Source organism: Caretta caretta, chromosome 9, assembly GCF_965140235.1.
Source record: "Caretta caretta isolate rCarCar2 chromosome 9, rCarCar1.hap1, whole genome shotgun sequence".
NCBI classification, from domain to species: Eukaryota; Metazoa; Chordata; order Testudines; family Cheloniidae; genus Caretta; species Caretta caretta.
This window is the reverse complement of record NC_134214.1, coordinates 65,165,739-65,189,157: the sequence shown is the minus strand read 5'-3', so window position 1 is coordinate 65,189,157 and position 23,419 is coordinate 65,165,739. Positions and strand designations below refer to the sequence as shown.

Genomic DNA, 23,419 nt, shown 5'->3' with positions numbered 1-23,419 from the left:
GTTTATTGAAAAGATGTTACAAGCTTGCTAAGCTAACAGCTGGTTGGTCACAAATCCTTCCCTTCTACTTTCTCTCTTCTGACCCCTTTGGATAGGCTACTCGAATAGCTGTGTGTATTAGAAGATGATGCTGTTGTGCAGATGCATAAAATAAGGTGACTCGATTTTTTGATCACATTTGTTTGGGAGGCGGCACATACAGCCTGTACGGGTATGTCAACCATGTCATCACAGGGTGTGATGGCAGCTCGTGTATACATAGCCACGCCAGCTTTAATTAGCTAGCTTGGATACTGGAGCAGCTGTGGTACCATGGACTTCTGCATGGGCTAGCCTTAGGAGTCATTGCCCAGGGTTCCAAGTGGGTTTGTATAGTGGCTTCGCTGGTCTGGGACCCAAGCTAGCTAGATCAAAGCTAGCTCGCGTATGTCAGCTCAAGCTGCAATCACACCCCAAGGTTATTCTAGACCAATGGTTCTCACCCACAGGTCCAGGGCCCCTGGGGGGCAACGAGCGGGTTTCAGGGGGTCTGCCAAGCTGGGCCAGCATTGGACTTGCTGTGGCCCAGGGTAGAAAGGTGAAGCCTTCCTCTCCACCCCGGCATGGGGCTGAAGCTGAAGCCTGAGCAACTTAGCTTCATGGGGGCCCCTGTGGCTTAGGCTCCGGGCAATTGTCCTGCTTGCTATCCCCTAACACTGGTCCTGGCTTTTATATGCAGAAAAACAGTTGTTGTGGCACAAGTGGGCCATGGAGTTTTTACAGCATGTTGGGGGGGGGGGGAAGCAGGGGCTCAGAAAGAGAGAGGTTGAGAACCCCTGTTCTAGACATACCCTACGATCCCTTCCTCCCAGCTGGCCAGTCCCAGTGAGACTCCAGTATTTTGGGGTTATTTTTTAAAAAGGCACAGGTAACACAACTGCCTCCTTGTACACTGACCTAGTATGTCAGTGTGACAGGAGTCCCATCTCCGGCCCTTCACCTGACCACACTGCTAGTGCTTGGTGGCCAGCACAGTCACAGCAGCACAAGCTGGGGCTTAGACAGTGAAGAAACATGCTTCCTAGAAGAGAGAGGAAGACGGCAGCAATCTGTCTGGGAAAGGTTCTGTCTGACACAGGAGGAAATGGCTTGCTGATTGTACACCTTTCTGGGGGTTTAACTGCTCCTCTGCAGGTACAGAGAGTATAACAGGCAGCTGTGGGGCCACTGGGGGGAGGGGCTGTAATTCCATCCGGGGTCCTGGTGATGTCAGGAATGACAAGAGGGAAGTCGCTAGATGGAATTTTAGCTCCTTATATAACATTTAGATATCCATATTTTGACTAAACTGTGAATCCATCCACCTTTGGTGTGGGAACCTCAGCTCCACCCATTCTGTTCCCTCTACTACATCCCTCTTTCTCAGAATATCCCCAGCTTCTCTGTGCTTCCCCCTTGTTTTCTCCAACTGTCCCCACTGCGCTTCCTTCTGGCCCTCTCCTGCTGGGCTTTCTAGCCTCTCTTGCCACTCCTGATTGGGTCCCCGGCTGCCTGCTCTACGATCATTGCCAAAAGCTGTATACAAGGAGTACCTCTCATGTAAAACTATTTTAAAACAGATTTACCTCAGAGGTCCTTAATGTGTCTTCAGTATTCTGAGCGTGGGGCATGTTAACATACGGGTCTGTCAACAAGAACACAGACATCGTTTGTTCAACCATCTCTAGTTTCTACTTCAAGTTCTTATACACTGCATCACTCTTCTAGCATTACCAGAGAGCAGTATCTTGCATCTTTTCTGTCCTGGTGTGTGTGTGTGTGTGTGTGTGTGTGTGTGTAAATATAGTGGGGACTGTCTTTTACCTTTAGGAGCTTTGCTTACATTCAGGGGATTTGTTACTTTCGGGGCATGTTTTTACAGTGTCTAGGACAAAGGGGCCCTAGCCTGTAGGTGCTGCCATCATAAATAAGCAACAGTAACAATACATGAAATAAGATGAGGGAACAGAGAAGAATAAACCCATAAGGACCCACTCAGTTATAGTTTTATGCTCCATTTCTGCAGGTCATTAGTGGATCTTAATCATAGAAATGATGCAATTGTTTCAAGGCCTGTATCCATTTCAGCAGCCTGTACTGGTGCACCACGCTTATCAAGCACGGCGTTCCAAGGAAGCCAAAACTAATCCCCAGAAGCAGGACATGAAAAGGAGTTCTTACTCAAACACATGCTACAGCCGATATGTTCCAAGCAACCCAAGTAAGATCATCCCCAAAGGCTGGTGTATCAGTCATTTCACTCCCCCGACCTTCCCAGGTCCAGTCCTTGTACCCTCTGCATTCGATTCCTTCCTCCTTCACTCTGCCGAGGCCCAGCAATAAGGGCATCACTGGACAGGCAGGCTCTGTCTCAGTTAAGTAGGACAAGGAGCCTGGGGGGGAGGTGTGGGGGGTGAAGATGGGAGACAGGCGGACGGGGGGAAGACTAGAACTGGGAGTAGTCAGTGAATCTGGGACTGGCTGGCAAAGAAGACTGGCACTGGGAGCCAGAGAAAGAAATGCAGGGGAGGGGCTGGGAGCTGGTGGGTAGTTGGAGAGACTGAGATCGGCTGAGGAGCTGGGATGAGACTGAGACTGGCTGGGCAATGGGACTGGAACTGGAAACCAGTGAGCAGTAAGGCGATGCGGGGAGGGGAGACAGTTCTGATGAAGAGCCAGGGTGCGGGCGAAGGACTGGGACTGACTGGCCAAAGGGACTGGGACAAGAAGATGGGGAGTTGAAGACTGAGACTGGATAAGGGACCTGGGAAGGGAGACTGAGACTGGGAGCTAGTGGGGATAAGGAGCACAGGTGTGAGGGTGATTGGAACTGGGGCAGGGGGAGAGAGACTGATCAGACAAGGAGCCAAGTATGAGGAACGGGGACTGGATGTGAAAGCAGTCTGGAGACAAGGAGCTGGAGATGGGTGGTGAGGAAACTGCAAATGGCAAGCAAGGAGACTGGGTCTGGGAGCAGCAGGAAGATTGGGACTGGGTCCAGAGTGGGAGACTGGGCCTGGTTGGGCAATGAGGGATGAGAGGTCTAAGGAGAAGAGACTGGGACTTGCTCCGTGAGGAGAATGGGACAGGGCTGAGGAGCCAGGGGTAGGGAAGAGACAGGGCTGGGACAGGGATAGATTGGAAAAGAAGTGATAGATGAATCTGCCGGGTAAAGCACACTCCAGAGACTGGAATGGAACATAAGATTTCTGAGTCTCACCATTCCTCTGCTGTCAGCAAATATCTGTGAAGTCCACTAGCAAAGTGTCTCCTCTTCCTCTAAGCTGGTCCACGTAGAGTATAACCACCTACTATGGCAATTAGTTACTCAGTTAACTCAGGTGGCAAAGGTCTGAGCAGTGGACATAAAAGTTCTAACCCTGCTGATCACCCATGTGGGTCTCAATACGATGCCACATGACAGAATTTCTGTTTTTCCAGTTTGCTTTTTTTAAAAAACCTAGAAAACTCCACCCAAAAAGCTATGTTTAAAGAATAGTACTAAGGAACAACCCCAGAGCGGGTCCATCCCCAGGGATCTTGTGGAAAAAACAGTATTTGAACCTATAACTGAAGACTGTACCATGCATATGCACAAGGGGGCTGAATTAAAGTCACACAGGTAACCTTAATTCTGACATTTCCTAACTTTTGAGTGCTTGACTTTCCAACCTTATGTGCCATTCCAACCCACTTATGTGCCATTCCAACCTTAATAATGTTCTTTTAATGTAGTTTTTGTGTGTGCAATAGCATTTTATTGCATACAAAATATCAGTATTCAGATTAAGAAAAAGAAAAAACTTCAAACTCTCAAAAAAGTAAAAAATCAAACATTCACCTTTGTCCTGGGTCTCAGGAGCTGGCAATGTTTCTTCAACACACTCACTGAAAAACAAAAGAAGACCATCATTTCGACTATAAATAAATAAATATTTGATACAGAGCTCAGTGCATCTCCATCAGTGCATAACAATTAAGCAATAGGCATTCACAGCACTTTACGCATGTTTTTTGCTCAGTCCTTCAGCCCTGACTCCAGTGAGTATTCCCACCCAAAGGCATCATGCAGTGGTGATCCAGGACTCCTGTGTTCTGTTCTCCGCTCTACCCATGGCCTGCTCTGTGTCCGGGGAAGGGGGTCTCTTTGCCTTTCTGCGTTTCAGTTCTCCTATCTGCGTAAAGCACTTTAAGATGTGTGGCTGAAATGCACTGCATAAGATTTATGTATTATTGGGTGGCTTTTCCAAAGCACCTAAGGAATAAAGTCCCATTGAAACTCACCAGGACTTCCGACTCAAGGAATATTTCCAACATACCTCTGAACAACATAAGCTATTACCAGCAGGAGAGTGGGGTGGGGAGAGGTATTTTTTCATGCTTTGTGTGTATAAAAAGATCTTCTACACTTTCCACAGTATGCATCTGATGAAGTGAGCTGTAGCTCACGAAAGCTTATGCTCAAATAAATTGGTTAGTCTCTAAGGTGCCACAAGTCCTCCTTTTCTTTTTGCAAATACAGACTAACACGGCTGTTATTCTGAAACCTGTCACCAGGACTTTGATTCTTGAGCTGTTGACTTTCAATGAGACTTATGCTCCTATTTCACTTAGGTGCTTTAAAAAATGGCACCTCTTATTGCTGACTTCAGGGACACCTGACTGCAAGGTTGGGCATGTCAACTAGTTATTGCCTGATAAGGAAGAAGCATGTAAAATTTGCATCAAACTCAGAATGAGGCAGGTGAACAAGAAGAAAACACACACTCTCTTAAAAACACAGAAGGTTTTCTTTTTAAATTTCAGTTCTGCCCTGTATTTAGAGCCCAATCTGCTCCCTCTCAAGCCAATGGCAAATCTCCCACTGAAGTCAATGGGGGCAGGATCAACCCTTTGTCTACAGGGAGGGCACTGCCTGGATATGCTTGCAGAAATTTGCTTCATAAAATTAGTGTCACAAGCAACTGAAGGTGTCAGAGGGTCACTCCCAGAGCTTCCTTTTCATTCCTGCTTTGGGACACATCTAGGGCTCTCTTCTGCTCGGAAACGCTGTAGGGGGGGAAAGAGCACTGAGCGTTTCTTTCGTCAACCTAGCAGCAGGACAGGATTTCAAACACCAGGCTGCGTTGCCCAGCATGGTGCAGCCACTTTGTGCCACACCACTAGAGAATTCTGAATGTACAGGTGATGTATTGAGCTCCAAGAGGAATACCCCAGCATGAGAGGGAATACCCCAGCCTCCTATTCCAGCCCCCATTCTCCTTGCTGATAGCAAAGGAGGCATGGCCAGAGGAAAGGCAATATGCCCAGATTGCCCCTATGCACTGATCTCTAGCTGAGGTTTTGGCTGCTTATGCGTGCTGGAATCTGGTATAAGATAGAGCAGTACTAGAGACTGGTCCTGCAGTCAACAGCCCCTAGACTGGCAGAGTGCGAAGGTAAATTTTATGCTCCTCTACCAATGCTGTGTGTGGTTCAGCCAGACCCCAAAACCTGGCCTGTAATGTTAAACAGAGTTATATACTGAAACCAGCTAGTGCCACTGATAATTCATCATGACTGCAAAGGGGCATTGTCCGACAACTGGTGTAGTCTAGGCCCCTGCATTCTGTGTACCTCCTGAGAAGCGCTGACCCCCTCCCTTCCCCGTAAAGTCAGCTGCAGTTGAGGAAGTTCAGCACCTCACAGGAGCAGCCCATGCTGCAGTCTGAAGCCTCTGCTGGAGGTGGGTGCAAGGTGCACCCACACCATGCATTCCAGCTATGGCCACCATGAGCCATTTTGCCCTGGGAAGTGGGGTTAGGATGCGTGGAGAACATAGCAAAGAAACAATTCTCAAAAATAATCACCCACAAGCTTTGTCAGTGAGTATTTTCAAGGGTGAGCTCTGGCTGTGTATGTTTGTGTGGAGATGGGAAGACAGAAATGAAGGATATTTCTTTAGAATAAATTAACTTTGCCAAGGAACTTAGGAGTCATTGCCATGGAGTTTGGTCCTATTGTGCAGCAGAGTAGCCAGGGCTACTGATCAGGGCTTCAGAGCTGGTCAGATGAAGAGAGAGTTGGATGGAGCCCTGTGTTACTTCAGAAAGAGCCCCATAAAATCTAGAGACAGCCCTGCCCAGGGACCTCTGGAAACCCCCACCCTCAAACATAGATCCCGCCTTTGTTTTTAGCACCAAAGTAGTTACCTTAAACATGGGATGCCCTTGCTTAGAGCAGACAGCACATCTATGTCTGAGGATAAGCTGGCCACACTCAGTTTCGATTTAGGGCCAGCCAAGTTAGTTGATATTGTTTGTTCCATAATCTGAAAAACAATTACATTTATTTCTCACAACATTCCAATTTCTGGCTCATTCATCTCACCTGCTTCTATTCCTTGCTTCTCTAGGGCCTCTTTTTGTTCCCTTCATGATAAGATCACCTGAATAGTACTGCCTCACAGAGGAAACTCAAGTCAATAAAGGGGAGGTGGACCCATGGGGAGTTCTAATGAAAAGCTAGAAAATAATTTAGGCAACACCTGGATTAAAAAATAATCCAAGGGACAAATAATGAAGTTAGGAATAAATGGTATAAGAGAGGGGAGTGAGATTCCATGTGGAACAAGAAGTCAGGCAAAAGTCCATACCATTTAAACATGTCCTGTATGTTTCCATTGTGTAATATGATGTTCAGCTATATTTGTTGATCTGTATCAACTTTAAATTCAATTCTCTGTTTTCTCCCTCTTCTGATCATGAAGGAGAATTTTAAACAAGACTGGACATAGCTCTGATCTCTGCAACACCTGCCTCTTATTTTTGCTCAGCCCTATGGAAAATGGCCAGACGGTGTGGGTGAGCTGCACTTTGCATCCTTGGGGGGTCTGATCCTGCACGCAATGGGAGTTTTATAATTGACTTTATGAGACCAGGACTTGGCCCAGTGTAATCAGGTGAAATAGTAAAGGTTTCACGTACACCACTTACCTTGTACTGATCCTCTTTCTCAGGTGCCTGGGCAGCAATTAAATTATTCTGCATATCAGCCAAAGGGGTACTCTCATAAGCAGGCATGATTTCCTCTTTCCCTGCTGCATGTGGCTGGCTCTCAAAAACCAAAGCAGAATCTACTTTTAGGATTTTTTCAAAATCCTCTTCCTCATCATGCTCAATATCATATGAGACAAGTCGTAAAATAAGTTCCTCCTTGCTCTTGACATCTTTTAGAAGTTCCACCCTGGTGACATCGGGTTTCTTCAGGTTCTGAAATGAATTTCTGCAAACGACCTGGTGTTGAAGAGAGAATTTTTGAAGAGAACTGTATTTCAGAGTCATTTTTCGTACAATTTGTCTACTGTTCGCTAATTAGAAAACAAGACAGTACAACAAGACTGTTTTAGCCTTGCATATGGATACATTGTTTTTACTCCATTTCAGTGGGCAGGAAAAACCAGGACTTTGTATTTGAATCTTTTTTTAAATAAAAGGCCGTCCACTCTGTTGGATGAGGTGATAACCACAGGAAAGGCTATCGTAAAAGAGAGGAAACATAGCAGACCCCGGGAGGATGAAATCTTGCCCTCACTGACATCAGTGGGAGTTTCGCCATTGACTTCAAAGGGGACAAGATTTCACTTACAGTATCTACTAATTTACCAGAGGTTGGAGGCCAGATACTGCCACCATTACTCAGGTGGGGTAGCATCTTACTCCAGGGGTAGTTCAATTTGTTAATAAGACAACTGGAGAAGTATGGTACCACTCAGCCTGAGTAAGACTATCAGAATCTGGCCCTGAGTGATTTGTTCAGGGTCACACAAGAGTCAAGAGTGTTTTGGGAAAATTAATCTAGGAGTCTTGACTCTAAATTCCCTTCACGAACCACTAGACACACTACCTCTCTTTTACTATCAGGACTAGACTTGCTACCCAGATGCCGAAGACACTTTTGAACACACTTGTGATTAAAAATCAACATTATATTCTTAGTGTACTTTGCCTACTCTGTTGTATTTAAACTTTCTGAATGAAAAGAGATGAGAATAAAATATGAAGGCAACATAAACTATCAAGTCCAAGTACGATATCCAAAACAGACTACTTGGCCTTGATTCAGCAAAGCACTTAAACATATGCTTAATTTTAAGCATATTCTGAAATCCCATTGACTTTAACGGGAAAGGAGCACATGCTTAGTGTTATGCATATACTTAAGTGTTTTGCTGAATTGAGGCCCTCGGTGCCTCTGTGCGATCCCGTAAACTGCTTAAGCATGTGAGTAATCTAATTGACTTCAGTGGGACTTTTGCTTAAAGTTTAAGCATGTGCTTATATGCTTTCCTGGATCAGGATCATAGTGACAGTATGATAAAAAATTTTTTACCGATTTGCATATGAAAATTACTCATTCTTTTTACTTACCTCCTTTGGTTTGACATCTAGTCGTCCTAAAGCATTCACAGAGGACCGTCTTTCTCTCCTTTTCTCTACATCACTTTCAGTAGCTGTACTTAGCAAACTTGTCTTAGATAGCGATGCTTTTTTTAGTTCTGGTAGCTCTAGTCCAGAATGAGTTCTAAATCTTTCATTCCGTTTCTCAGTAGGCTCTGTTTTTATGGAAATAACTGCTAAATGGTCTGAAATAAGGTCTGGATCTATGTCTAATGGTCTGTCTCTAATATGAGGGATTATTTCAACTGGTAGCTCTTTTGCTTGTAGCAATGTTTCTGCTGAATACCCATTTACATTTCTAACTGACTCTTCAGAACTTCCTGCCTCAATATTTATTTGAATGGCAAATGATGAAAGATCTTTGTCAGCAGTACTGTCAAACTCTGTAGCACTGTAGTTCTCAGTTGGTGAGTTTTCATTAAAAGAATGTATTATCTGGCCACTGGAGACTTCATTTATTATTATACTAGCTGTTCGTTCAGGAAAAATTGTTTTGCAATTTGTTCCATCGTGATAAAGGACTGGCTGAGATCCAGTTTCTTGCATGACACTGTTGTAAATGCTGCAAACCACTTGATTAACAGTATCTTCATACTCTGGATTTAAATGCTGGTCTTCATCTGCAGCTCCTACAAGACTGATTTTATTTGTGGACATTCTTTTTTTTATTGACTGTTTAAGTGTGTCTGTGATCTCATTCACTTCGGTTTTTGATAAACATCTTTTGTGTTCCAGGCTTGTGCTGCAAACGGAGTTTAAGATTGTAGACACCAATTTACTTATTATTTCTTCTACTACTATTGCAGGTAATGCACCATCCTGTAATTGTGATAGCTGATACTTGGTTTCATGTGTTGACATTAACTGGCAGTGCTCTTCAGACACCTGGCTCTGCCTTGCTTCATCTCTGGGAGATTTCATTATGCCCAGTGGAGAGAAGGATTTTCTTGGAAACTGCTTACCAATAGGGGGTAGAGTCATCCTGGAGCTAATTGCTCTTTGTTTAGTTATTGTTCCCAGCGATGGTCTAGAAGGTCTTGCTGTGGGAGCTGACAAGTAGTATGCAGACTTTTTGATCACCTCTGATGTGGTGTGAGCATCCCGCGCTGAGAATTTATGGATTGTTGGACAGAGACGAGATGGAATTTCCTCTTCCATTTCTGTTTCTTCCTCAGAATAAATCACCATTCCAGGAACATTGATAGGTGGAAAGTTTTCCCTCGGGTCAATTTCTTTTAATTTTCTAGCAGGCAGTTTTATTCCTTCTGACACTGCAACACCTTGTCCATGAAATTTATTATTTCCAAATACTCGTCCAGACTTTTCCATTTCAAGATTCCCAAACTTCAATTCTGAAGTAATTTCAGTTTGACGTTGAGCACATCGATCTAATACAGCACCAGTTATCTCCCCTGCCATAATGTTTTCTTCGGAGTCATCATAAAATGGGATTGTTTGCCTTTGGCTAATTTCTTTTTCTAGCTTCCGCTTGAAGATTTCAAGAACATCATTAACAGCAATTGTAGCGTAAATGTTCAATTCTGAATGGAAACCTTGCACTTGGACAATAGCACTCGCTATGCTTTCCTTTGTAATCATACTACTTACCCTTGATACATCCGATGAGCTCTGGAATTGTTCTACGGTTGGCAGCGTTCTTTTACTTGTAGTTCCTGGCATTTCACGTTCAAATGCTTTAGATGATACTTCTATTTCATTTACTATCTGGGTTGAGAGAGGCCTTAAGAATGGTGTCTGTTGTGCACTAGAAATATTTTCAACAGGGAGTTTCACTATTTCAGAAAATTTACATTTAAAGTCATGTTTAAACTGAAAGGCTACAAATGACTCTAGTGTGAATACAACACTTTCGACCGCCTCTTTGGCTACTTTATCAATAGTAAATGAAGAAAATGTTGTGTCATAAGCAGGTAATTCAGCTTGCATGATCTTATTTTTTTCTGATTTGGACACTCTGCTCGTTCTTCGGGCAGGGACCTGGTCTTTCCTTCTTATTACCGGTTCTTGGTCTGATGCCATAGTGATGCAAGACACCAAGCACTTGTGAAAGTTATCAAAAACAGTTCCTACAATTTCTTTAGCAACTAATCCAATTTCTTTCTGGAAATCTTTATGAAAAGTCTCAGGAAATTCAGTTCTTTTAAAACTACTACAGAACAATCTTTCACTAAGCTCAATGGGAGCTTTCTTTAAAATGCTGACAGAATCACTTAGATCTTTTACTCTCCTAAAAACTTCCTTGACCACATTCTCGGCCACCTGTAGCATTTTCATGTTGTCGTTGTCATTGGCGTCTGTTACAGTTTGCTTGTCAAACCTTTTTTTAAAAATACCTCCTTTAGGAAGATCTTGATTTAAGTCTGAAAAAATATCCTCACCAGTCAGACCTTTTTTTGGCTTGGTATCTTTTGTTGCGGATTCACGTTTAAAATAAGTTTGGCTAAAAGGAAACTTCTCTGTGTTGAAAGCCTTTGTGGGAAACTCAGAGGTAGCTCCCATGCTCACAACTTCCCGGCGCAATCTTGAAATACTTTCAGTATGATAGTGAGGTGGTGTTGCTGTTTTCCCCTTGTGAACACTTTCTTTCCAAAATTCACTTTCCAGAGACCTCTGTGTGCTCTTTGACAGAATTGTGAAAGATGATTTTTGAGACTGCAGTGGAGTTGGTTTCCCTCCTGTTGCTATCTTGAGATCACTTGGTGAGCTGGTGGCTTTTATGCTTGTATCTGTAAAGATGACCTTTCTGGTACTGGAGGATGGAAGACTTGCAAACACATCAAAGAGCTCTTCATTACATGTGCTACAGCTACTAGAGTTATCTGAAGAGAGTGCGGACTCTTCAGATATTGTATATACTGTATCACTAATTCTCTCTTCATACTCGGTTACTGCTGGGTATAAGATACTTGTTACTTCAGCCACGACCCGTGTCAGGATGTTCTCTATTGTATTGTTCAGTTCTTCCCTTATGGTGTTCTGTAACAGAAGCAAACAATAATGGGCAAGTTTATGTGCTTATTCACTCCACATTTTTTTTGTTCATAAGGTATACATTACTTACTGTATGCTTTTTATCAACTTTCCTGTAAGCTAAGTATTGTTAGGGCAGAAAGAGAATTTTGGCCCTGTGGCAGAGATTCATTTAATTGCAAAATGAAATATGGTTCAGGAGGAAGTTGTGTTGGAAGAGCAGGTCATCCAATCAGGGAACAGAAACAATACCATGTGGGACAGGTGTTGGTATTCTCTATTATATACTGGTGAGAAGTCACAAAGCTTGACTTTTGAATTGCAAATATTCGATACTGAAAGGAATCCTGTGGAGAGTGCAAAGTTTAGAAAAGACTGAGCCACTCATTGGTAGAAATTGATATGCACAAAATAATCTCAAATGGTGAGTATATCCTAAAAATCAGTCTGTTCACAGAGGAAAAAAGTTGCGTTCACTGAGTAGATATCGGAAAGTAACTGAAATACTTCTCTGATGGATTATATCTACTAAGGGACAACCCATCCTAAGTGCTCAATTACTGAGGGACAATCTACACTTATTCCAATATTTGCTTTCTACAACCAACTCTCTGTATAACTTTTCATGAATGATGTACCCGAATATTCTGATTCTAATATCTAAACTGTATTGTTAAATTTATTCATCTAAATTTGGGTCATTGCAGATTATGTGCTGTAGGCATCTTATAAGTTTTTTAACGAACTTTTTATTTGTAGATAATCTAAGCACTATACCCAGATGTACAGACACTCTTTTCTCAACCTGTATATTATATAATTTTAACATTAGCTTTAATAAAAATTTAAAATCTGTTCACTAATTGCTAGCCCAGTTCTACTCAGCAATTATTCCCCCCACCATTCAAGTTCCCTTTCAAGTCATTTAGGGCTCTTCAGCAGTCTTGAGAATGCATTTTGTTTCACCCCATTTTTGTCCCTTCTTGGTTTGTGAAAGAATGGTTGTTTGTTAGTTCTGAGACCAAAAAGAAAGACAGACCTTTATTGGCTCCACCAGCTGATGTCTCAAACCCTGAACCATAGTTTGCAACTACAAGAAACTGTCCAAAGAAAGAAATGACCCACCTCTATTCTGGAATGCAGTGTAGTCATCTGGTTACTCCTGCGTAACAGTACATTTCAAACATGAAACACAGTTACACACATCCAACAAACTGTTACTTTTTGTTTTATATTTGAGATCCGTACGTTCAATGACTTCATACCTGAAAAAGTGCTCTGTTTGTGACATTATTAGCCGTCTCATCAAAGCTCTGTTGAGAGACCAGTGAAGAGAGGAACATTTGTGGAAAAGACTTTCCATTAAGTGAAGGTCGATTAGAAGAAATAGCACCTGGAGGGAAAAATGAATAAAAAACTGTTATTCACCTTCTCGTAACTGTTGTTCTTCGAGATGCGTTGTTCACATCCATTCCAATCCGGTGTGCGCACACCACGTGCATAATCGTTGGAAAGATTTCCCTTAGCAGCACCTGTCGGGTTGGCCCCTGGAATGGCGCCTTTATGACACTCAATATATGACCCTGGCGGCTGGACCTCCCTTCACTTCCTTCTTGCCAGCTCCTCCGACAGAGGGGAAGGAGGGTGGGGTGGGTATTGGAATGGACGTGAACACCACATCTCAAAGAACAACAGTTACGAGAAGGTGAATAACTGTTTTTCTTCGAGTGCTTGTTCACATCAATTCCAATCAGGTGACTCCCAAGCTCTACTCTGGAGGAGGGGGAGGTGTCAAGGAACCACTGGTTGGAGCATGGCTCCGCCGAAGGCTGCATCGTCTCTGGCGTGATGGGTGTTAGCATAGTGAGAGGTCACCGATGACCAAGTAGCTGCTCTGCGTATCTCCCGTACCGGAACTTGGGCCAGAAATGACACTGAAGAAGCTTGAACTCTTGTGGAGTGAACTGTAATAGGCGGAGCTGGGACCTCGGCCAGCTCATAGCAGGGTGTAGGCTCTGGGAGGGAGTTGGGGGGAAGGAGGGGGTGTGTGGAAAGGGGGTGGGGATACAGGCTCTGGGACAGAGTTTGGGTGCTGTGAGCAGGCTCCAGGCTGGGACAGGGACTGGGGGTCTAGGAGGGGATGGGGCGTGCAGGCTCTGGGCTGGGGGTGGAGATGCAGGCTCTGGGAGGCAGTTTGGGGATGGGGGGCAGAGGGAGGGGGTGCAGGCTCTGGGAGGGAGTTGGGGGCTGAAGCGGGGGTGCAGGCTCTGGGAGGGGGTGGGGGGTGTGGCACTCACCTCGGCCTCCTAGGCAGGGCAGATCAGGAGTCTCCATGTGCTGCTACCCACAGGCACTGCCCCTGCAACTTCCCATTGGCTGCAGGGGCGCTTGGGGCAGGACACAGACCCACCCAGCCCAGGGGCTGCAGGGAGGGGCTGGCAGCCATGTGGAGGGAGCAGGCAGGAAGCTGCTCAGCTCCTCTGCGCTGCCAGTGGTGATTGGGGATCCTGGGCTGTTTTTAAAGGGCGCAGGGGATGCGCGGGACAGGGGCACCAGGGGCTGGAGGTGGGGCCGAGGGAGAGACCCGGCCTCAGACAGTGCTGGAGCCGGGCCCCAGGCCAGGAATATTCCTGGTGCCCAGGCACCACGGGCCCATAGAACTCGCCACCTGGATAATACCAGGTTAAGGTCCCACGCAGGTACTGGCTGACCAACTTGTGGATATAACCTTTCCAGCCCCTTTCAGAAACGCCCCACCATGGGATTGGCGAATACGGAATGGCCGGATGCTCCCGGGTGGAATGCCGAGATGGCCACAAGATGTACTTTAATAGAGGACGGTGCAAGGCCTTCTTGTTTCAGGTGTAGAAGGTGTTGAAGGAGCAGCAGTGATCTGTATGCTATGTATAACCTGTATGCGCAAAGGGTCTGTTACACACCCGCCCCCATGCCTTTTGTCTCCTCTCCCTCTTTGAATACCTGCCTGTTCCTAGAGAAGGGCAACAATGGTGTGACAAGATTATGACTATCAACAGATGGCTCAGGCAGTGGTGCTATAAGGAAGGCTTTGGGATGTATGGCCACTGGGAGGCATTCATGGACAGAGGACAGTTCTCTCGGGATGGACTTCATCTAAGTAGGGAAGGAAATAGACTTCTAGGATGGAGGCTGGTACAACTGATTAAGAGAGCTTTAAACTAGGAATTTGGGGGAGATGGCTGGGAGATGTCCAGGTAATCTCCACGCCGGATTTTAGCATTGAGAGGGAAGAAAACAATGTAAGAAAGGATACAGCCATGGGTAGGAGAATGGACATAAGGAGGAAGGCAGTGTGGACAGGACCGGTGCAACCACTAGGCGAACTAGGCGGTCGCCTAGGGCGCCAAGTGGTTGGGGGTAGTGGTGGAGCAGAGGTAAGCTGGGGCAGGGGGGGTGCGGGGAGGGCCGCCTACAGCAAGTAATTGGGCAGGGGGGAACGGCGCACAGGGGAACCACTCCCTGCCCCAGCTCACCTCAGCTCCCCTCCTCCCCTGAGCATTGCCCTGCTCTGCTTCCTTCTCTCCCTCCCAGGCTTGAGCGCCAAACAGCTGATTGGCGCCGCAAGCCTGGGAGGCAGGAGAAGCTGCGGTGTGCTTGGGGAGGAGGCGGAGCAGAAGTGAGCTGGGGTGGGGAGCTGCTGCACCTGGCTCCCCGGGCCAAAGGTGAGAGAGGGGGCGGCGGGGAGCTGCCGCAGGGGGGGCTCCCCAGGCAGAGGGGAGAGAGGGAGGGAGGGGGCAGTAGGGAGCTGCCACGGGGGGGCTGCCCGGGCCGAGGGGGGGCGGGGGCAGGGAGCTGCCACGGGGGGGGGCGCCTCAGGGCGGAGGGGGAGGGGCGGGGAGCTGCCACAGGGGCGGGGGGCGCAGCGCAAGATGGAAGGTTTGCCTAGGGCATGAAACCTCCTTGCACCGGCCCTGAGTGTGGATACCAGTCTAATAGGTCATACTGGCAGTATGTCTGTGCCTAATCGGGTAAAGAATGTGAGCAAGACCAAACAGCAAAAATTAAGAGTTTGTACACCAATGAGAGGAGCCTAGGTAACAAAATGGAGGAACTAGAGCTACTGGTGCAGGAAGTGAAACCAGATATTATAGGGATAACAGAAACATGGTGGAATAGCAGTCATGACTGGACTACAGGTATTGAAGGGTATGTGCTGTTTAGAAAAGATAGAAATAAAGGTAAAGGTGGTGGAGTAGCATTGTATATCAATGATGAGGTAGAATGTAAAGAAATAAGAAGTGATGGAATGGATAAGACAGAGTCCGCCTGGGCAAAAATCACATCGGAGAAGAAAGCTACTAGAGCCTTCCCTGGGATAGTGCTTGGGGTGTGCTATAGACCGTTGGGATCTAATCTGGATATGGATAGAGCCCTCTTTAATGTTTTTAATGGAGTAAATACTAATGGAGGCTGCGTGATCAATGGAGACTTTAACTTCCCAGATATAGACTGGAGGACAAGTAATAAGCTAGTAATAATAATAGGGCTCATATTTTCCTAGATGCGATAGCAGGTAAATTCCTTCACCAAGTAGTTGCTGAACCGACAAGAGGGGATGCCATTTTAGATTTGGTTTCGGTGAGTAGTGAGGACCTCATAGAAGAAATGGTTGTAGGGGACAACCTTGGTTCAAGTGATCATGAGCTAATTCAAGTCAAACTGAACGGAAGGATAAACAAAAATAAATCTGTGACTAGGGTTTTGGATTTCAAAAGGGCTGACTTTCAAAAATTAAGGAAATTAGTTAGGGAAGCAGATTGGAGTGAAGAACTTGTGGATCTAAAGGTGGAAGAGGCCTGGGATTACTTCAAGTCAAAGCTGCAGAAGCTATCGGAAGCCTGCATCCCAAGAAAGGGGAAAAAATTCATAGGCAGGAGTTTTAGACCAAGCTGGATGAGCAAGCATCTCAGAGAAGTGATTAAGAAAAAGCAGAAAGGGAGTGGAAATGGGAGAGATCAGCAAGGAAAGCTATCTTATTGAGGTCAGAACATGTAAGGATAAAGTGAGAAAGGCTAAAAGTCAAGTAGAGTTGGACCTTGCAAAGGGAATTAAAACCAATAGTAAAAAGTTCTATAGCCATATAAATAAGAAGAAAACAAAGAAAGAAGAAGTGGGACCGCTAAACACTGAGGATGGAGTGGAGGTTAAGGATAATCTAGGCATGGCCCAATATCTAAACAAATACTTTGCCTCAGTCTTTAATGAGGCTAATGAGGATCTTAGGGATAATGGTAGCATGACAAATGGGAATGAGCATATGGAGGTAGATATTACCCCATCTGAGGTAGAAGCGAAACTTGAACAGCTTAATGGGACTAAATCAGGGGGCCCAGATAATCTTCATCCAAGAATATTAAAGGAATTGGAGCATGAAATTGCATGCTCATCAGCAAGAATTTTTAATCAATCTGTAAACTCAGGGGTTGTACCGTATGACTGGAGAATTGCTAACACAGTTCCTATTTTTAAGAAAGGAACAAAAAGTGATCCGGGTAACTACAGGCCTGTTAGTTTGACATCTGTAGTATGCAAGGTCTTGAAAAAAATTTTGAAGGAGAAAGTAGTTAAGGACATTGAGGTCAATGGTAAATGGGACAAAATACAACATGTTTTTACAAAAGGTAGATCGTGCCAAACCAACCTGATCTCCTTCTTTGAGAAAGTAACAGATTTTTTAGACAAAGGAAATGCAGTGGATCCAATTTACCTAGATTTCAGTAAGGCGTTTGAGACGGTGCCACATGGGGAATTATTAGTTAAATTGGAAAAGATGGGGATCAATATGAAAATTGAAAGGTGAATAAGGAATTGGTTAAAGAGGAGGCAATAGCGGGTCATACTGAAAGGTGAACTGTCAGGCTGGAGGGAGGTTACCAGTGGAGTTCCTCAGGGATCGGTTTTGGGACCAATCTTATTTAATCTTTTTCTCACTGACCTCGGCACAAAAAGTGGGAGTGTGCTAATAAAGTTTGCGGATGGTACAAATCTGGGAGGTATTGCCAATTTAGAGAAGGACCGGGATATTATACAGGAGGATCTGGATGACCTTGTAAACTGGAGTAATAGTAATAGGATGAAATTTAATAGTGAGAAGTGTAAGGTCATGCATTTAGGGATTAATAACAAGAATTTTAGTTATAAACTGGGGACACATCAATTAGAAGTAACGGAGGAGGAGAAGGACCTTGGAGTATTGGTTGACTGCAGGATGACTATGAGCCGCCAATGTGATATGGCCGTGAAAAAAGCTAATGTGGTCTTGGGATGTATCATGCAAGGTATTTCCAGTAGAGATAAGGAGGTGTTAGTACCGTTATACAAGGCAGTGGTGAGACCTCATCTGGAATACTGTGTGCAGTTCTGGTCTCCCATGTTTAAGAATGATGAATTCAAATGGGAACAGGTACAGAGAAGGGCTACTAGGATGATTCGAGGAACGGAAAGCCTGTCTTATGAAAGGAGACTCAAGGAGCTTGGCTTGTTTAGCCTAACCAAAAGAAGGCTGAGGGGAGATATGATTGCTCTCTATAAATATATCAGAGGGAAAAATACCTGAGAGGGAGAGGAATTATTTAAGCTCAGTACCAATGTGGACACAAGAACAAATGGATATAAACTGGCCATCAGGAAGTTTAGACGAAGGTTTCTAACCTCAGAGGAGTGAAGTTCTGGAACAGCCTTCCAAGGGAAGCAGTGGGGGCAAAAGACATATCTGGCTTCAAGACTAAGCTTGATAAGTTTATGGAAGGGATGATATGATGGGATAGCCTAATTTTGGCAATTAACTGATCTTCAACTATTCACAGTAGATATGCCCAATGGCCTGTGATGGGATGTTAGATGGGGTGGGATCTGAGTTACTACAGAGAATTCTTTCCTGGGTGCCTGGCTGATGAATCTTGCCCACATGCTCAGGGTTCAGCTGATTGCCATATTTGGGGTCGGGAACAAATTTTCCTCCAGGGCAGATTGGAAGAGGCCCTAGGGGTTTTTCACCTTCCTCTATAGGATGGGGCACGGGTCACTTGCTAGCGGATTTTCTGCACCTTGAAATCTTTAAACCATTATTTGAGGACTTCAATATCTCAGACATAGGTGAGAGGTTTATTGCAGGAGTGGGTGGGTGAGATTCTGCAGCCTGCATTGTGCAAGAGGTCAGACTAGATGATCATAATGGTCCCTTCTGACCTTAATATCTATGAGTCTATGAGTCTATGAATTGGCATTTCCCCTCACCCTCCCTCCTGGAATGCTTGTGGGATGAATGGGCTGCTTGAGCAGCTGGAAGATCAGAACTCCCAGGTAGACTAGGTGTCTGGCACTCTAATTAGGCAGCGCTCACACACCCAATGCATGGACACTGTCCGAGGTGGAGTGTGACCAACCAGACATGCCCAAGTAATCTCTAGTCGCAAGCAATGAAAAACAGGTCCTTAAAAGGGGAAGGGACCATGTGCTCAGGAGTGCACTCACAAGCTTGTACCTCCTGTGAAGGCCCTTCACCCAGACCGCCTGGCCAGTGGTTCGCTGCATTGCATTCCATTCCATCGTGCCTTGGGAAGACTTACCTTCATCGCACCATCCATCGCTGCGCTGTGGGACACTTATCTTAAAGGATCCTGACATCTCCAGTGCTGTGCCTGTCCTGGGAGCGTGAGTATGCGAGTGTGAGTGTGACACCCCCCGCCCTTCTTTTGAACTTAGCTATCAGTATAATAAATGTGTTGCTGTCTGCCAAACTCTGGTGGGTCATTAGTCCTCCCTAAGCTTACTAGCTGGCCCAATTTCAGGTAACAGGAGGTACTGAGTGGAACTGGTGTCTGTAAAGGAGGTGTATGATGCTCTTCACACCAGCATGTGAACCTTTTCCACTTGCCTAAATAAGTGGCCCTAGTTGATGGTTTCCTGCTGTCGAGAAGGACTCAAGCACAGGAGTTCCATCGGATTTAACCATGAATGTGAGCGAGGCCAAACAGCAAAAATTAAGATGTTTGTACACCAATGCGAGGAGCCTAGGTAACAAAATGGAGGAACTAGATCTACTGGTGCAGGAAATTCATAGACAGGCCGTGAGATAGAGGGACTGAAGGTCTGGGTGGTGAAGGCAGCCGTGGTCCTGTGTGATTAGGTCGGGGCAGAGTGGTAGAGCTATTGGGTCGTCCACTGACAGCTCCAAAAGCATGGTTTACCAGTGCTGATGGGGCTGGAGCAAGGAGGATTACCTTCGCCTTGGCTCTGCAGATCTTGAGCAGTACCTTGTGCACAAGAGGGACTGGCGGGAAGGCATACAAGAGGTGGCCTCCCCAGGGTAGTAGGAATGCATCCAAGAGGGAGCCCAGGCTGTGGTTCTGAAAGGAGCAGAACATCGGGCATTTCCTGTTGTTCCTGGTGGCAAATAAGTCGATCTGGGGAAATCCCCACCTTTGGAAGATAGAGTGAATGACATCCGGTTGGCTGGACCACTTGTGATTGCTGAAGAATCTGCTGAGTTGGTCGGCTAGTTCGTTCTGCACTCTTGGGAGATAGGACGCCTCCAGGTGCATGGAGTGGGCTATGAAGAATTCCCAAAGTTGAAGGACTTTGTGACATAGGGGAGAGGAACGCGCTCCCCCCTGCTTGTTGATGTAAAACATGGCAGTGGTGTTGTCTGTCATCACTGCCACACACTGGCCTTCTAGTATGGACAGGAACGCTTGGCAAGCCAATCGTACCGCTCTGAGCTCCCTGATATTGACATGAAGAGAGAGCTCATCTTGCGACCATAGCCCCTGTGTCTGGCGGTCCCCCAGGTGTGTCCCCCAACCCAATGATGGCGCATCCATTATTAGGGTCAGGGTGGGCTGTGGGCTGTTGAAAGGAACTCCCTCGCACACAGTACCAGGGTTGAGCCACCACTGGAGGGACTGAAGTACTTGTTGTGGCAATGTAAGTACTGAGTCCAGCCTGCCGCGCCATGGGCGATATACAGAAGCAAGCCACGCTTGGAGTGGCCTGAGCCTGAGTCTGGCATATCTGACCATGTACATGCAGGCTGCCATGTGGCTGAGGAGGACCAGGCAACCCCACGCCATAGTGGTGGGGTACTGCATGAGGCCCTAAATGATGCCCGCTATGGCTTAAAATTGTGTCTCTGGTAGGTAGGCTCTCGCTTGTACCGAATCCAGTACTGCCCCGATGAATTTTGTTCTCTGGGTCAGTGATAAGGTTGACTTGTTCATGTTGAGGTGGAGTCCTAGTCTCTGAAACATGGATTTGACTAGTTGGACCTGAAACTCCACCTGCTCCCTGGAACGGCCCTGCAGCAGCCAGTCGTCTAGGTAGGGATATACCCACACCTGCCTCCTGCGGAGGAAGGCTGCTACCACTGACATGTACTTGGTGAATACCTGGGGCAGAGTCAATAGGCCGAATGGGAGGACTGTGAACTGGTAATGTTTGTGACTGACCACAAACTGCAGAAACTGTCTGTGCTGAGGTCGAATGGCTATGTGGAAGTATGCGTCTTTCGTGTTGATGGTGGCGTACCAGTTGCACAGATCCAGGGAAAGGATACCTGTGCTCAGGGAGACTGCAGAATTTCAACTTTACCATGAACCTGTTTAGTCCGTGCAGGTCTAAAATGGGTCAGAGACTCCCCTTTGCCTTGGGGATGAGGAAACAACTGGAGTAGAATCCCTTGCCCCTTTGCTCCTGAGGAACCTCCTCCACTGCCCCTACATCTAGAAGTGATTGCACCTCCTGGATAAGGAGTTGCTTGTGAGAAGGGTCCCTGAAGTGGGATAGGGAAGGTGGGTGGGAGGGGGGGAAGGAGCACAACCACAGGCGCTGACTTCTGCTGGCGCCAGTGGGTGCTTGACCCCACTCTGCTCCCGGCCCCGCCCCTACTCCACCCCTGCCCCGCCCCCATTCCAACCCCTTCCCCAAAGTCCCCTCTCGAACTCCGCCCCCTCCTTGCCCCTATTCCAAACTCTTCCCCAAATCCCTGCCCAGGCCTGCCTCTTCCCCGCTTCCTCCCCTGAGCACACCGCGTTTCTACTTTTCACCCCTCCCTCCCAGAGCTTGTTATGCCGCAAAACAGCTGTTTTGTGGCTGCAAGTGCTGGGAGGAGAAGTGGGGATGCAGTACATTCAGGGGCGGAGGCGGAGGTGAGATGAGGTGGGGGGTGGGGCAGGGAGCTTGGCTGCTCATGGGTGCAGAGCACCCACCAATTTTTCCCTGTGGATGCTCCAGCCCTAGAGCACCCACAGAGATGGCGCCTGTGAGCAGAACTGGAGAGAATATCCCACCTCTACCTTGCGAAGAACCCAGCAGTCCGATGTTATCTGGGACCATGCATGGTAGAAGTGGGATAGGCGATTCAAAAAGTAAGGAGGATCCAGCGTCATGGCGCCCCTTCAAAAGGCCTGCTTTGAGTCTGACGATGGCTTGGTCAGACTCTGGCCTGGGAGTGGGGTGGTTTGCACCTAGAATTTCTAAGGGCCTCCTCTGTAAAAGTCTTGTCTAGGGTGAGCAGGGTAGGACTGTTGCTGTTGGGGCTGGGGCTTGAAATGTTTTTGCTGGGGTGCTGGGGTATGCATCCCCAGTGACTTCATCGCTGCCTGAGAGTCTGTTAAGCTGTGCAGGTTAGAATCAGTCTGGCCTGAGAATAACCCTGTGCCCTCGAACGGAAGGTCCTGCAGGGTTTGCTGCACTTCTGGAGGTAAACCAGATGCCTGCGGTCATGCATCCCTTCTCATGGCTAGACCAGATGAAAGTGTGCCGGTGGCAGAGTCCACTGCATCCAGGGGAGCTTGAAGGGAGGTCTTTGCCACCGACTTCCCTTCTTCAACGATAGCCGTAAATTTGGCTCTGGAGTCCGATGGTATAAACTCCTTACACTCCAACATCAAGGCCCACAAGTTAAAGTTATATCTGCTAAGGATAGCTTTTTGATTAGCTATCCTTAGCTGCAGGCCACAGTTGAATAGACCTTCCTACCGAATAGGTTTAACCGTTTTGACTCCTTTGGCTTTGGAATTGGCCCCTGTCTTTCTTTCTCAATAACTGCAGCAACCACCAGGGAACATGGCTGTGGATGAGAAAACAAATACTCATATCCCTTGGATGGGACAAAGTACTTGCATTCGATGCCCCTTGCAGTGGGTCTGGCAGAGCATTTTACAATGCTCTGTATAGTTTTAATCAGGGGCAGAGCGACTCTGGATGGGCCCTCCGGCATTAGGATATCGACCATAGGGTCCTCGGGTTCAATAACCTCCTCCGCCTGCAACTCCATGTTGCAGGTGATCCTGCACAGGAGGTCCTTGTGTGCCCTATCTATCGGTCTATCAGTGGAGATCCAGAAGCCAAGGCCACTGCCTCGTGAGGGGACAAGGATGATGACGCTAGGGGTCCTCTTGTCCCTCAAGCTCTCTGGCTTCGTCCTGTTCAATATCTGGGCCCCATTGGCTGACCCTTGTTGCGGTGATGGTAGTCTGGTCAGCAGTCAGTGTTGTTGCTGCACCAACCTCTGTGATGACCTGGGTAGCCTGGTCATGGGAAGTAGCTGTCTCCAGTCCCTTAGGGGCTGGACAATCCTTAAGTGGTTGGGTGCTCTGGTTTTGGAGATGACCGAATGAGAGCCCCTGGCGAATGAACCCTGGGCCTGGTGATAAGCTCATGGGGTCCAAAAGGGCCATTGCAGCTGAGGCTGCCAGCGCAGAGGCCAAGCTACAGGTGCCTCGCTCCTATGTCTGTGGGAACGGCGCCCACTGTGGCAGGAGTAGAATGATTTGGCATCTGAGTCCGACGACCCAGATGTGGACCTGGATGACCATGGTGGCACCAACCGCTATTGCACTGGGGATTGGTGCCTAGAGCTGGGCGCTGGAGATCGGATCGGACCCGCTCCATCGGTGCTGGTGATCGTTGCCTCTCTAACAGTGCCAGCGATT

At 46.8% G+C, this 23,419-nt stretch overlaps 1 long non-coding RNA gene across 1 annotated transcript; it reads right to left on the bottom strand.

Moving 5' to 3' along the window:
- Positions 1 to 1,588: 1,588 nt before the first annotated feature.
- On the bottom strand, positions 1,589 to 6,324 carry LOC125642631 (uncharacterized). Its single transcript, XR_007358457.2, has 3 exons — positions 6,210 to 6,324; positions 3,860 to 3,906; positions 1,589 to 1,663 (listed from the first exon to the last, which is right to left on the bottom strand). It is a non-coding gene; the product is annotated as an uncharacterized LOC125642631 (long non-coding RNA).
- Positions 6,325 to 23,419: the final 17,095 nt, after the last annotated feature.